This window comes from Pelodiscus sinensis, chromosome 25, assembly GCF_052426305.1.
Source record: "Pelodiscus sinensis isolate ZL-2025 chromosome 25, ASM5242630v1, whole genome shotgun sequence".
Classification (NCBI taxonomy): domain Eukaryota; kingdom Metazoa; phylum Chordata; order Testudines; family Trionychidae; genus Pelodiscus; species Pelodiscus sinensis.
Window position 1 is genome coordinate 9,368,448 of NC_143076.1, and position 16,142 is coordinate 9,384,589.

At 42.5% G+C, this 16,142-nt stretch overlaps 1 protein-coding gene across 3 annotated transcripts in view; it reads left to right on the forward strand.

Moving 5' to 3' along the window:
- CDON (cell adhesion associated, oncogene regulated) overlaps positions 1 to 16,142 on the forward strand; it is a 99,975-nt gene that overhangs the window by 3,014 nt on the left and 80,819 nt on the right. Inside the window, exon 1 of one of the 3 annotated variants that reach the window (XM_006122311.5) lies at positions 27 to 582. The exons of the other annotated variants lie outside the window; for them this stretch is intronic. The gene's annotated coding sequence lies outside the window, so the exon portion shown is untranslated. Of the gene's footprint in view, positions 1 to 26; positions 583 to 16,142 lie in introns of those variants that run through there. 3 annotated transcript variants of the gene reach the window in all.

The window sequence follows — 16,142 nt, forward strand, 5'->3', positions numbered from 1 at the left end:
TAATGTGGCTTTTTAAAATCAAACTAATTATATTTGCCTGAAAGAGCCACATTAGTGTGATTCTAGCTCCCTGGTGCCTTTTTGGAGCCCTGGAGACAGCCTAGTGAATAGGGCTGAAAATTCATTCTGTATTTGATTAAATGGAACAGACTCGTTGCTCCTTACCCCAGCAGGGGCTATGAGATCTCTTGATCCTCGAAGCGGCTCAGAGACCCTGGGAATTCCATTAGCGAGCACCTGAGGAATTTCTGCCCTGCAGTGCCTTTTTTTGGTGGTAGTGGGGGGAGAGAGAGAGTAGTATAGCAGTGTTGATGGTGGGCGGAGGAGGCTGCATTAGAAAAATTTATATGTTGGCAGATCTAAAATCAAGGCATGACTTAACAGCTTATCTTGTTAGAGAAAAGCCCAACCCAAAGGCACACTATTAGCCAAGACAACTTGTATTTAAAGTAGAATTGTGGTGTGCATTGGGCACTGAGATGAACTCATCCACACAATTTATTGAAATCGTCTGACTTGTTAGTTCTCAAACTGTAGATACATTGGTGGAAAACAATAGAAAAACACATACTTACAACGCTGGTGAGTTTCTAAAAACAATTTACAGTATGTCAGCTGTTTTGCCTTAACTCTAATTGTTTAACTATTTGGGATTTTATTGCAGTCTTCCAGAGAAAGCAAATATGTATGATTTGTTTAACTTGTCATCACAGAACTCAATTAAAACAATTATTGATTTTGATATTTTTATCCCAGGCATTGTAGATATGAAGTTGTAATGCTAGAAGGACCTGAATTTACTTTTCATGTCCTCTTTATTGTTTTAAAACTATAAAATTGATACCTCAATATTATTTGTGCATAACATGGTGGTTTCTCTGAAGTTAGTATGCTTGCATCCCACTTTAAAGCAAAAAAGTGCAATTCTTAAAGTGCCAAAGGACAGTTCATTAAAAAGTCCTGACATTTCAAATAATTTGTATTTTTTATTTTAAAGATTTTTTTAAAGCAAATATTTGTATTCACATAAACTCTTAGCAACTGGTCCTGAATTTGAAATTAATGCTGGCTAATTAGTTATCTTAGTTTTTTTTTTCTCTTGAGTGAGATTATATGGCTGGTGACTTAATGGAAGAACTTTCAGCCAATCTTGAGCTAATATAGGAGCCTAAGATTAGCTCCTATATTATAATATAAGATTAGTTCCTATAATATAGGATGCTGGAGTATATTTGAGAATTTAGTTGTCATTTTGATTACAAGTAGAAATGTGAATTTAAGTGCAAATTTAGAGTGCTTTCTGTAATTAAATTTGTAATTAAATTTGTATAGTTACTAAAGACATTTGTAAAGTGATGATTTTTAGCTTAACAAAAACTAACATAAAATGTTTTCCTCATATTCTGTCACATTGGCATAACCTGAAAGGAAGTTAATAAATCTGACCAGGTGTAGGACACTTTGTATTTCAGTTACCTACTTGAATTGTTTATGTACATGTTGCTCTGGGCAAGCAATAATATAGCTACTTTATTACATTTTACATAATTAAGTTGCTAGAAACCAATTGTACAAGTGTAGCATTGAATTCATAGTCACAAGCAAGATGTCTAATTTTGTAAATGCACATATATATATATATATATATATATATATATATATATATATATAAGTTAAAAATTACAAAACTCATTATTAAATGTAAAGGTTTTATTCACTTTATAGCTATCTGTAATTATGGTTACCCGGTTCCTAGATGCACTTTTTCACATTTAGTGAAAGAAGTTTACTGACAGAACTTTATTGACAGAAGTTTTCATTTCATGATCTTGAACAAAATATAGGTCATTCTGTGACATCTATGTCTCTAAAATAAAGTTGCGTTTTGGAGAGCTTAGATGACAATTTGACAAAGTAATTTTGTGTGGAGTAAATTGAGCAACAGAGTCGTGCCATGCTGTCTAATAAAAAAAAAAAAGAGAAGTCTTTAGGAAGATGGCATGCTTTAATATTATACATCTTCATTGCTGGTGGTAACAATCCTTTCCTTAACATTGCTGTAGTAGTCTAAATGTGTTCAGATTTTATATATCATCATTCGAATATTTCATGGCATGAATTTGTTACGGGTTGCTAAAATTAATAGTACATACCAACTGTAAAAAACGTAGATATTATGTTGTACAGAGCTAAAATGTGCTATGATTTGATTGCAGATACACTCTTCAGTAATTTAATTACTTAAAATGTAGTTAGTAGGGTTTTAGTTATAAGAATTAGTTGTAGTTACCACCTGAATTTGCCTCACACACAAACATCACTAAAAGTCTGCTTTTCCACATTAGAGAGCCTGTCACTTGGTTGAGTCACAGCATTTCAGTAGCCCCCCCTCCCCCATATGAAGTGACAGAACAAACAGAAGTTTTTGTCAATGTTAATATTTAAAATTGCTTAATAACTTAAAGCTAGAGTTGGAAGTGGAAATACCAAGACAGACTTGTTAGCTTAAATGGCAGAGGAATAAAAATAAGAAATAAAGTAAAATTAATGGGATTCCAAAAGAAAGTAAGGAACAGTAAATCTTGTGAGGATAAAATGTTGTTTTCAATACATGGATTACCATATGAATTGAGTTTTTATAAGCACATATTTACTCCTTGTTTACAACTAAATGTGCCTTCATTAGAAACAAAATACACATTGTGCATTGTCCCTGAACCTGATACATCATATTGAAATGCTCATGCTGAAGTTTCCCAAGTTAGCGGGTGGGAAGGGAAAACAGCAGACCTTACAGATGCTGAAAAGCAACTGTTAGTTTGCAGTTGTTATATTTGTTTGAAGTTCCCATGAAATGTGGGGGAAGACTTGTTTTTTGTCTTTTTCTTTCTCATTTTGCAGATACTGGGGGGTTTGCCTTTTCTCCTTTTGTGTTTCTTGTAGATGCTAAGATGCTTCTATTTTGTTCTCTACTTTGTGTTCCAGCATTAGTGATGCTTATCATGCAGTTCTTGGAACAGTGCTAGTTACTTTGTACTCCCTCTGCTGGCCAGCTGTCAGTCTCCACACAGCACAGAATGAAATCAGACATAGGACACTATAGAAGCAGTTGCTGTTGGTTTATATTTCTTTATACATTTTTCTCTAGGTTTGGATATTTTAAAAAGAAAAACCCTTGATTTTTCTGGAATGAAAATATGATTCTAAAGTCCTCATGCTGGGCCTAAACTGTTTGACATTATCTCAAGGTTTGTCTAAAATCCACAAAATCAGTTTAACACCCCCTACTTCGATTCATCTTGATCCATACATGTGATTCAAGAAGACATACATGTGATACTAGGAATGTAAGCATCTAGTTGACTACCTGATAAGCATAGGCCAGAGGTCAGCAACCTTTCAGAAGTGGCATGCTGAGATTTAATTTATTCACTTCCATTTACGTGTCAGTGTGCTGTGCTGGTGATACTTTTTAAAGTCAATAATAGTCCTACATACAGCAGCCTCATTAATAAATAAATAAAGATGAAGCTCTCATCATTTAGTGTGATCCTCGGCTTTGCTATGCCCTTCTAAGTTCTCAGATCTCGGGCTCGTAGTTTGATACTTTAAGCAGCACACAAGCCTCCGAGTCAGAGTTCGGCAACCTACAGTATGCCAGAATGGCCGCCCAAATAGCTACTCCCCAGTGTGGCTGCAGGCCCGTCTCCATCTCTAACCCACCTGCCCACAGCTCCAATCCCCACTGGCAGCAACCCGCTTGCCTGCAGCTTCAATTCCCTGGCAGCAGCCCGCCCGCCCGCAACCTCAACATGCTGTGGCAGCAACCTTCCTGCCAGCCACATGTTCTAGGCCCGAAACACAAGCAGCAGCTACTCCACAGTGTGGCCTCAGCGGCAGCTGGTCCCCAACATGGCTTTGTCCACCCGAGCAGCCATCCCGCAGTTGCTTCATTCCCTGCTTGCACCATTTCCTCGCTGTGCCTATGCCTCCCCCATGGAGACAATGCTGGAGGGAACTGGCTTTTAAGCTGGCTACCCCCAGACCAGGCTCCTGTACTCCTCCCTCGCCCCCCCCCCCCATCCTTCTTGGTGCCACTTTCTGATAGAGGCAGTGGGAGTGAAGGAAATGACTAGTTGCATCACTACTTGACTACCCGATAAGCATATGCTTATCAGGTAGTTGACTAGTTGCTTACATCCCTATCCCACACTGAATTCCTTGGCCCCAGCCCTGCCACACTAATTTTATGTGCACCAATGTTAAGGTACATCTTGTACATCTTCTCCATATTGGTGCACATAACAAAATTCGTTCTTCTCAGGGTGGGAAAAATCAGAGGGAACACTGGTATTCAATGTTATTTTTATCACAAATATTTGCACTGTTAAAAAGATGAACAAAAGAAATAAAGGTTGAACTTTTCTAGTCCTGCACCCTCAGGGCCTGGCCAGTTCCAAACAAGAGAATTTTCTGAATCATAGAAGGTCAATATTGTCTAGCAGCATTACTAACACTTCCACTCCTCATTGGGCTGTTAGAGGATACTTAGGGGTAAGTTAGAGCTAAATAACAGCCAGAACACTGAGCACTACAACTGGTGGCTGTAAACAAACTTTATGGGACCACAGAAAACTTGGCCACACCCATGAAAAATGGGCATTCAACTAACTACAATCAGTCTAGAAGACCAATGTCTCTGGACCAGAGAGTTCAGGACTGGAGAGGTTCAACCTGTAGTATTTTTCAGTTCACCTTCTACAAGTATATGAACATAAAAACAGCCATACTGGGTCAGACCAAAGGTCCATCTAGCCCAGTATCCTGTCTTGTGGCCAATGCCACATGCCCCTAGAAAATGAACAGAACAGCTAATTATCAAGTGACCCTCTCCTCTCCTCCCCTCCCCCCGTTCCTGCCCATTCCCAGCTTCTAACAAATAGAGGCTAGAAACACCATTCCTACCCATTGATGAACCTATCTTCCATGGATTTATCTAGCGCTTTTGTGAATTCTGTTAGTCTTAGACTTCACAATATCGTCTGGCAGTGAGTTTCACAGGTTGACAGTATGTCATGTGACGAAATACTTCCCTTTGTTTTAAACCTGCTACCTATTAATTTCATTTGGTGATCCCCTAATCTTTGTGTATGGGAAGCAGTAAATAACTCTTCTTTATTCATTTTTTCCACACTAATCATTTTATAGACCTCTATCATTTCATCCACTCCTTAGTGGTCACTTTTCCAAGCTGAAAAGTCTGTCTTGTTAATCTCACTTTATATAGCAGCTGTACCATCCCATTTTTATTGCCCTTTTCTGAACCTTGCCCAATACCAAGATATCTTTTTGAGATGAGGTGTCTGCATCTTGAATACTGCATGCAGATATGGGGTGTACCATGGATTTATAGAGGCAATAAAATATTGTCTGTCTTATTCTCTATCCCTTAACGATTCTTAACCTTATGTTTACTTTAACTGCTGCTGCACCTTGGAGAACTATCCACAATTGCACCAAGATCACTCTTGAGCGGTAACAGCTAATTTAGTCCCTCTTGTTTTATACTTATGTTAGGATTATGTTTTCCAATATTCATTACTTTGCATTTATCAGCATTAAAATTCATCTCCCATTTTGCTGCCCAGTCTTACCCCGTTTTCTAAGATCCTTGTCAAGCTCTTCACAGTCTGCTTTAGACTTAACTATATTGAGTTGTTTTGTATCCTCTTCAGATTTTGCCTCCTCACTGACTACAACTTTTTCCAGATCATTTATGAATATGTTGAATAGGATTGGTCCCAGTACAGACCCCTGTGGGAAACCACTAGTTACCTCTTTCCATTCTGAATACTGACCATTTATTCCTATCCTTTGTTTCCTAACTTTTATCCAGATATCAGTCTAAGAGGACCTTCCCTCTTATTCCATTGTAGTGCAGCCTCTTTTTTGTGAAAGTGCAGCTCACAAATGGAATTTTTTTGTTGCATAGCCACATTAAAATATAAAATGTTAGAGTCTACAAGTCGATTCAGTCCTCCTTGGGGTCCAGTTAATTGTTAATTGCTAAGAAAAATAAGTTTGCTTACAATTTTGTAATGCTTTGGCCACCATTCCACTGACATGCTTCCATGCTGTGGAAGCTTATTAAAAATATTTATTAAGTTTGTGATTGAACTCCTTGGAGATTGTATATCCCCTGCTCTTTTACCTGCATTCTGCCATATGTCATATTATAGCAGTCTAGGGTGATGACGTAACACATGTTGTTCACTTTAAGAACACTTTCACTGGAAATTTGACAAAATGCAGAGACTTTTAAAGAGATTTACAGTACTCAGTCCAAGGCTTAGGAATCTGAAGTGCCTTCCAAAATATGAAAGGACAAACAAGTTGTGAAGCACGCTTCCAGAAGTCTTAATAGCAACACTCCATCGTGGAAACTACGGACCCGAACCACCAAAAAAGAAAATCCGCCTTCTGTTGGTGGCATGTGACCCAGATGATGAAAATGAACATATATCGTCTGCATTGCACTGGATAGCTGTCGAACAGACCCCATCGTCAGCATGGGTGCACATCCTCTGGAATGGGGGCTGAAGGATGCAGGAATATATGAATCTTTAGCGCATCTGTCATATAAATATCTTGCAGTGCTGTCTATAAGGGTGCCATGAATGCCTGTTTTCATTTTCAGGTGACATTATAAACAAGAAACAGGCAACAATATCTCCTGCAAATGTAAATAGTTTGTCAGAGCAGCTGGCTGAACAAGTGGGACTGAGTTGACTTGTAGGCTTTAAAGTTTTACGTTTTATTTTTTAATGCAGTTTTTTGTACATAATGTTATATTTGTAAGTTCAATTTCCATGATAGAGATTGTACTACAGACTTGTATTCAATTTCTTTTTTTACAGCACAGACGTGTAATAAATATAAAGTGAGCATTGTCCACTTTGGATTTTGTGTTGTAATTGAAGTCAATACATTTAAAAAAACATCCAAAATAGTTAAATATTGATTATTTACAATTATGATTAATTGTGGTTATTTACGATTATGATTAATTGTGGTATTTGATTATTTAACATTATGAATGAGTAGTCCTGTAGCACCGTAGACTAACAAATGGGGGGGGGGGGAGGACGATTAGGAGAGAGAGAAGGGCTCTCAGTTCCCCTCATATGAGGGGTTTTACCCACGAAAGCTCATACTATATATATTTTTTGTTAGTGTCTAAGGTGCTACAGGACCACTCGTTTTTAATATTATGGCTACCCCTCTGAGACTTTTAACATTGTGATTAATCCTTTTAATCTTGGTTTAAATCACTTAACAGCCCTACTAAAAATTAATCCGATGTGATCCGCTTTGGATGTCAGTTCTAGTTTCTTGATTTTGGGCCCCTGAGAATGGTTTGCATGAAAGAAAATGCAGAGAAATGAGGAGAGACCAAGATGGAAGAGGGAGAGAAACAGGGAGACAAGAGTATGAACAAGGAAGAGAAACAAAGGGCAAAAATAGTTGTGGTCCTTAGGATGAGCATCTTTTTCCATTGATCAGTGCTGAATGTGCAACCTGGTGCATAGAAGATAATAAATATTATTTTGTGCTTAATCTTTGTGAAGATTCCTGTTCACTTCAGTATGGTGTCAGTGTAAATGGAGAGTAATATGAAGCCCTAGATGTTACTCTCACACATTTTAAAATGGAAATAAACTCATTCTCTGAAGAGTCCAATGCTCTTGCCATAGATAAGGCTGAGAGAAGTATCAGAGGGGTAGCCATGTTAGTCTGAATCTGCATAAACAATGAGAAGTCCTGTGGCACCTTAGAGACTAACAGATTTATTGGAGCATGAGCTTTCGTGGGTAAAGACCCACTTCTTTGCCCACAAAAGCTTATGCTTCAATAACTGTTAGTCTGTAAGGTGCCAGAGGACTTCTCGTTGTTTAAGGGTGAGAGAGATCAACAACACATTTTTAAACTCAATCTCTTTGACTAGTCTAGACGTGACCATGAACCCTTTTTAAAATTTTTATTTACTTTACTAATAAGGGCAGAACAACAATTTAAATGCAAAACCAATATCTTGGCAGACAGGCTGCCACAGTTTAGAACAGTGAAGTGACATTTACAATTCTTAATTATTTAAGCAATAGAATGATGAGCATAGTTAATGATGAGTACAGCTCATGATAGAACTCCTCCAATTAATATTCTCTCACCCCCCAACACCCTCCAACCTTCTTTAGAAAGGTCACAAAAAATTTGGACAAGTGCGAGAGAAGTACTCTCCCAACAGTGCCCTAAACAGCTGCTACTACACATTTTCTATAATTAACTGTTATGGACCCCATCTGAAAAATAGGAGGAAGTCCCTGTTCTCCTTATGGCTCCCTGATAATCTAGAAACCCAACATTCATCTTTATCGTCTAGCATTAGCAGGAAATATAAATTCAAGTAGTCCAAAATAAGTTTTATAATTGTTTTGTTTATTGAATTAACTTAGTAAAATACGTAGCAGCTAACCTTTTTAGATCTTAATCTATGCCAGGGTTGGCAGTAAAATGGCAGTGGTTTGCCAGAGTTAGTGGTGTCCCAGTCTACGCTATTTCCCGCAGCTCCCATTGTCTTGGAATGGCAATCGGTAGCCAATGGGAGTTGCAATTACCCATATCTGCACAATCTCAGGTAAATATGGTGGGGGCGGCTGTTGGGGCTAACCCTAGCAAACCAGATTTGCCCACCCCAATCTATGCACTTAGAAATATAAAAACTTATCTTTATTAATATTTCTGTCTGTCTCTCAGTATAAGCTGTTTTATAGCTGTACAGTATACTATAGCTAAATAAGTGAATTTTTCTTGTGATTTACAAATACACAGCTTATTGTTTCTGCTGGCTTTCTAATTAACATGCTTATAGGAGCTTAAGGTGCTGTTCTAGATATGGTCCAAGGAGTGTATTTAGAATGGGTATGGATGAGCAGGAAGGGCAAGAGATATATCAATAAGATTCTCAGAGGGGTAGCCATGTTACTCTGTAACTAAAAAAACTTCAACAACAACAATGGTACTGTAATGCTACATGACCATTGTTTGTTAAGCGTTAAGATTGTCACTGTTCATTTATGGCTTATGCACATCTTGATGGTTCAGTTAAAAGTCATTTAGAAATTGAGAGATTGGAATGGACTGGAACTGGAAGAGCATTCCAGATGTAGTGATTTGTGGGAGAAGTGGTATGGTTAGATTTGCAGTAATGTTGAAGTTCAACAATACAAGTTTTCACTTATCATATATCAGATTTTCCAGGAGACACTTCCATAGTTCATTGTTCCTTCAGATTCCTTCTTGAAGTAATCTTTGCCATGACACTTACGCAGATCTTTACAAATGGTTGTGCAGATGGTATGTCCTGTGAGACTGCTGTTTATTACTCCAGTTGTAATCTCACTGTTACTTTGTGCTTCTCCTCCCCAGTTTCTGGCATCCACTTATTTCACATCTTGCATTTAGCTTGTAAGCTCTCTTTGGGGCATAACCATCTTTCAGTTATATTAGTACACTGTTTAGCATAATGGGTCTAAGACCTTTAGGTTTTACTATAATACAATCAGTTGCCTCCAGGCTAATATTGTTGCTGCAGTGGGCATGTTACAGTGGGCATGCAACAAGAGGAAACAGAAAAAGTTTTATGTGGAGCCTTGAAAGTGGGCTGGAAAAATAAACTTTGTATTGAGAAGAAGAGTGGGAAAAGACAGTGGGGTATTTTTAAAGGTGAACTGATCAGTAGGTCAGATTGGATTAGGGAAATGGTTTTTAGTCACTGGGATTGTGAATGAACTATAATAGTGGTTTAGGTGTCAAGTAGGCAAGATTTGTCTATCCAGTCCTCTAATACTTTGATCCCACTCATACAGTGTCTGTCTGCCATCACAGTGTTCTTGGTCAATACGATGCAGAGTAGGGTGCATTCAGTTTGGGAAGTTAGTCACACAGTTCTAACAATGGAATTAATATAGCTAATTTTCTTGTCACATGCTGCAGTCACTGTTTAGGATGCTCTTGTGGATTTTTTGTGATATCCCTCAGTGCAACAAGAGTGGAGACTTGACTCTCCAAACAAGGACTGCAACGTTTTACAATCCTAGGTCCCCAGTTGTGTACCCAGTCTACTCAACACTACTTCAGTGGTTGACGCATGCCAACAAGGCTTGGAGAAAGCAGCTTTTCAGCTGTGGTGTATGTGACAGGGTGTGGTCACCCCAGGTAAGGCTCAGAGTTGGAGTAACCTGTCCCCTGCAGAGCAGGGCAGACACTGAACACTTCAGCTCTGAAAGGATGCAGTTCTAAGGCACAGCACCCAGGAAACCAACCCACAGAAGGGCTCAAAGCCCCAAATACATTTGTCTTACTCTGTGTAAAAGTTTTATACAGGGAAAGCTCATGAGAATGTTCACCCTCTTTATTAATGAGAGAGGTGCACAAATGGTTGATGCCCCCAGGTAACCATTATTTTCATTGGGCCCGATAGTAAACAAAAGTGTTTGTGTTAAGTACAAACTCTGAGATTTACGCGTTTGCTAGTTAAAGCAGACAGATCAAAGTAAGTTACCTATTTAAAATGGAAAAGTAAATGCATAGCTTGTTCTAATTAACTAAAACTTACTGCATACAGATTCTTACCCTAAAGAGCTGTTCTTATTTCAGGCATATTCTTTTACTCTGACTTGAGTCTCCAGCCCTCTTTGTAGCCCTTGTCTGTGATGTGCCCTGGCTGCTCCAGATGCCCATTAAGGGTGATATATACTGGTTAACCAGTTAACCTTTCACATCCCTAGTTCAGAGGATTAGGGTTGTGACCTGGGACGGGGATACAAGAGGGGGCAAAGAGTTGGGGAGGAAAGGCAGGGGTGCCATGTGCAGGCTGTGACTGGAAGGCACATATCTAGGTAGCTCCCAGTCAGTAGTCCAGCAGGTCCCTCTGACAGGCTCCCTGACTTCCCACTGCTCAGAGTGGCTGGCTGTGGGGGCTCTCTGTGCATCACGTGCTGGGAATGGGGGAACATGGCATGCTGTCTGCACTGAAAACACGGCCCAGGCAGTGGGAGCTGTGAGATTGTGCTGAGGGAGGGGCAGCATTCCCCCTCCCCCCCCCAGCTTGAGATGCTCAGAGAAGCACATGGCCCCCACACCGGCTGATTTGAGTGGCACGGAGATTGGGGTAAGGATGCTAAGTATCAAGTAAATCACTAATTGAATAGTAGATAAGGCGGCGCTGCCCCTTTGAAATTCCTAGCATCCCTAGATTGTGTTAGGCAGGGGAACTGGCACTTTACAGCTCTGTTTGGCACAGGTGTATGAAAAAACAGGCTTGCCCCTTTCCCCACTCCAAGTGCAGCAAAGCCAGGTTACACTCGTAGAGATAGTTGACTCAAGATATGTAATTCCAGCTACATTACTTACGTAGTTGGAGTCGACGTGTCTTATTTTGCATTGATCTAGCCTCCCCAAAGTGGGAGGCTGATGGGAGCAAACGCTCCTGTTGGTTTCCCTTACTCCTTACAGAAGCAGGAGTACCAGCAGCCAGCGGGGTCAACCTCTGAGTTAAATTTAGTGAGATTTAAGTAGACTTGCTAAATCAAACTCTGGACGATCAATTGCGGCAGTGTCAATCTTCCATCTAGTGAAGATGCGGCCCAAGTTACAGCGCAGTAAAACACCAGCTCCTAGCACTGTTAGCCACTCCCCTCGCAAAGTGGTTTACATAGAGCGCTGGGAGAGCTGCACTTTACTGTTAAGCGTAGACAAAGCTTAATGTTGTATTTAGGTTGCACTTTCTAATTGCTCTGCATTCAAAATTAACGAGAGAAAATATTTGGACACTATCTGATGATAGCATTTGTTGTTTTTAAAGTTTTTCCTGTCAGGGTATGTCTACACTACAGCACTATTTTGAATTAACTTAATTCAAAATAGTTAATTCGAATTAAGCTAATTCGAAATAACGCATCTATACAAGCAGTCCCTGAGTTACGCGGATCCGACTTATGTCGGATCCGCAGTTACGAACGGGGATTTTCTCGCCCCGAAGGACGGGAGTGGCGGGACGCCCGGTCCCGCTGCCCCCGTCCTCCAGGGCGAGAAAAGCTGCTCTGCGTCTCCCTGGTCTGCTGGGGGGGGGAGGAGGGAGGAGAGGAGATCAGCGCCGCATCCTGCCCGGTCCTCCTCCACTTTGCTCAGCATCTCCCTGGTCTGCAGACGCTGAGCAAAGCGGAGGAGGACCCGGGCGGGATCGCGGCGCTTCCAGATCAGCACCGCAGTCCCACCCGGGTCCCCCGCGGCTTTGCTCAGCGTCTCCCTGGTCTGCAGACCAAGGAGACTCTGAGCAAAGCGGAGGAGGACCTGGGCGGGATTGTGGCGCTTCCAGATCAGCGCCGCGGTCCCGCCCGGGTCCCCCGCGGCTTTGCTCCGCGTCTCCCTGGTCTGCTGTGGGGGGATACAGCTAGTGCGCCTCCCCCCCCCCCCCCCCAGGCGGACCAGGGAGACGTGGAGCAAATCCCCGGGCCTGTGGTAGAGCAGGTGGGGCGCTGCCGGTTGGTCCCGCAGCACCGCTCCTTGGCGCTACTGGACCAACCCAGCACCCCAGCTGCTCTGCCCCAGGAGTCCTGATTCAGCCACTGCTGATCAGTTTCAGCAGTGGCTGAATCAGGACACCTGGGGCAGAGCAGCTGGGGTGCTGCTGGGTTGGTCCAGTAGCACCGAGGAGTGGCGGTGCTACTGGACCAACCCAGCAGCACCCCAGCTGCTCTGCCCCAGGCGTCCCCAAGTCAGCCGCTGCTGAAACTGACCAGGGGCTGACTACAGGAAGCCCCTGCCCCGGGCTTCCTGGAATCAGCTGCTGATCAGTTTCAGCAGCAGCTGACTTGGGGATGCCTGGGGTTCTTAAGTTGAATCTGTATGTAAGTCGGAACTGGTGTCCAGATTCAGCCGCTGTTGAAACTGACCAGTTTCTGCAGCAGCTGAATCTGGATGCCAGTTCCGACTTACATACAGATTCAACTTAAGAACAAACCTACAGTCCCTATCTTGTACGTAACCCGGGGACTGCCTGTACACACAAACTATTTTGAAATAGCGCATCCACACTGAGTGGACCCTGAACCGAAGTTAAGGCTGACCGGAACCAGTGCCGGCAGGGCATCAGGTTAGGACTTAGTGTGTGGGGCTGCTGCCTGAGGCTAACTGAGCTCTGTGCTTAAAGGGACCCTAACCCCACCCTGGACAGACAGTTCTCAGGGTTCCCCGCTTGCTTGTTTATCTCGATGAAGGACAGCAAAGCAGTCCTGTCTTGGAGTGCCTGGAGTGCCTGAACTCAGGACACCGCAGCACTCGGCCACATGGAGCCAGAGCTGCCCCTGGGTATGCTTGTGCGTCTCTTAGGGTCGTTGCCATCAGCCCGGCTACACTTGCTGCAGGCTGCCATCCAGGTGGTCCGTCGGGGGACTGTCAGTATCCAGGAGGCCCTGAGGGAGAGCGTCCACCCCAAAGAGCCCTCAGAGCCTCCCCGGTCCTCCCCTCCGGGGGTTCGTGCCCCATTCCTCCCTCACGTCCTTCCACTTACCCCTCCCTAACCCCCCTTCCTGATGTCAAATAAAAGACACGTATGTTCAAAAATAGAAACTGGGTTTATTGAGCAAAACTGGAGAGGGGGGATGAACCTCTGGGGAGACTGGGAAAAGGAGGTGGGAGAGGGGAAGAGAGAGCTGGAAGGGGGAAGCAAGGGGAAGAAGGGGTAGGGGAAGATCAGGGTTAGGGGTCTCGCCGGACCAACTTGACTTTCATGCAAACCTGCTCCTGGGTTTGCATGTGGTCTTTGGTGACCAGGCTGGCAGCTTTCCTGCCATAGATGGCCACGCTTCTCCATCTAGTGCGGAGATCATGGATGTTTGGGGCATCCCCCCCCCCAAACCTGAATAAGGTCCATGATCTCTACCCTGGACCAGGAAAGCGCCCGCCTTCTCCAGCCCCTGTCAGGCTCCTGGGAGCTGGCAGACCACTCCTGGGGAGTGGTGGAGGGCTGGCTGTCAGTGAGTTGCTGGCTCATGTTTTGGGGCCACTGGGTCAGGGGCCCCGGTGGCCACTGCTGGCTCTGGGCTGGCAGGCTTGGAGCTGGCACAGGCACTGTGGCCTGGTTCTACCCCTTTAATGGCTCTGGGGCTGGGGGAGAAGAGTAGGTTTTCCTGGTTGTTCCCAGAGTGGCCACAGGGCTCCCTGGGAAGGCCTGGAGGCCCCCTATTTCGAATTAAGTGTCTACACAGCACTTAATTCGAAATAGCTATTTCGAATTTGGCGTTACTCCTTGTAGAATGAGGTTTACCAAATTCGAATTATGCACGCTGCTGTTTTGAATTAAATTCGAAATAGCGGTTTGCATGTATAGACGCTATAAAAGTTAATTAGAAATAATGGCTGTTATTTCGAATTAACTTTGCAGTTTAGACATACCCTAAGGCTGTGTCCAGACTCAGAGTTTTTTTCGAAAAAAGTAGCCTTTTTTCGAAAAAACTTCACCTGCGTCTAGACTGCAGCTGCGTTCTTTCGAAATTAAATCGAAAGAATGCGGCTTTTCTTTCGATGGCGGTAAACCTAATTCCACGAGGAAGAACGCCTTTTTTCGAAAGTGCTCTTTCGAAAAAAGGCGTTCTTGAAAGCAAACAGGGCTTTTTAGAAAGAGAGCATCCAGACTGCCTTTCGGAAAAGCAGCTTGCTTTTTCGAAAGTTCCGTGTGCAGTCTAGATGCTCTTTTTCGAAAGAGGCTTTTTCAAAAGTATCTTTCGAAAAAGCCTCTTTCGAAAGAGGCTTGCAGTCTAGACATAGCCTTACAGACTAACCTCCCCACCCCCAAAGCTTTAAAACTAATTTGTCATTATTTATATTAAAAGCATAAGATACAGTACAAAACCCTAAAATTGCTATAGAAAGACTCTAGTAAGTGAAATAAGGTCAGCTGAAGTTTGAAAGTTTTCAGGTTTATCATCTGTTTGCTTACAGAGTCTGAGATTAGGAGCTAATGTGTAAGGGACACAGTGTAAGGCCCCACCCACTCGACAAGATGAGTTGCAGCAAACTGTAACCGGGCTGAGCTCCCCTCCCAGCCACTAGGGTAAGGTTTCTGTTTACTCTAGAGATGCAATAGTTGCAGAAGGCAAATGTTGTAAGTGTGCTTTACCTGAGTACGTCATAGAGTTCAGCTAGGGTGGAAAACACTAATACCAGGTCAGGCACGGTACTGAGCCTTGTCTTCAAAAGTGAAAATAAATGTTAACAAGTGAACATTCTCTGTCTTTGGCAAGATTAAACACAGACCAAAAGAGTGATGCTACTTAACCTTGTTATTTACAGTAGCTGATTGATATGCATGTCCGATCAATGAAATTCATCCCTGTGTCAAGGGCCTGTGCAAGGCTCTGTGCCGCTTGAGCCCTGTATTAAATGCTTAAATGCTGTGGAGGGTCTTTGGACCCTTTACCCTATTTTGTGATAGTGTTATGACAATATTTAAATAGCTCAGTTGCAACACAGTGTAACATTTAACCAAGGACTCTTCTAACAAATTTCAGTGATTTATGTAAGCATTACTAAAGCACATAGCCTTGTGGGCTAAGACTTGTGCATAAATCGTGGAAACAATGAGAAGTGTGTGTGTGGGGGGGGGGTAGTTAATATAATCTGCTCTTGGTTTCATTCTGCCTTTTAGTATGTTACTCCATTTTCTTCTGCTGTGGTACTTTGGGCAATGCAATTGCAAATACGTGGGTTTATAGTGCCGCCTGAAGATGATGCAAGATGAGATTCATTCCGTTCTGCTTTGGGACAGAGTAATGCAGACCCTTCCTTCAAGTTCTGTACATGGACTCTGTTAAATGCTGTCCATGTCTGTACGGAAAAAAGAGGTGCACTTTTCAGTCATGTAGCTTGGTCATGTTGTAGTTGTTTCAACTTGTGTTGGTCTTCTTGACAAATTTCATGTTTGAGACAGCAGGCCTATCTGTTGAAGGCTTTATGAATCAGTTCTGCAGCCTTAGTTGGGTGGCCTTAATTTCCTTAATCTGATGTAGGCCCTAGTAGATGAG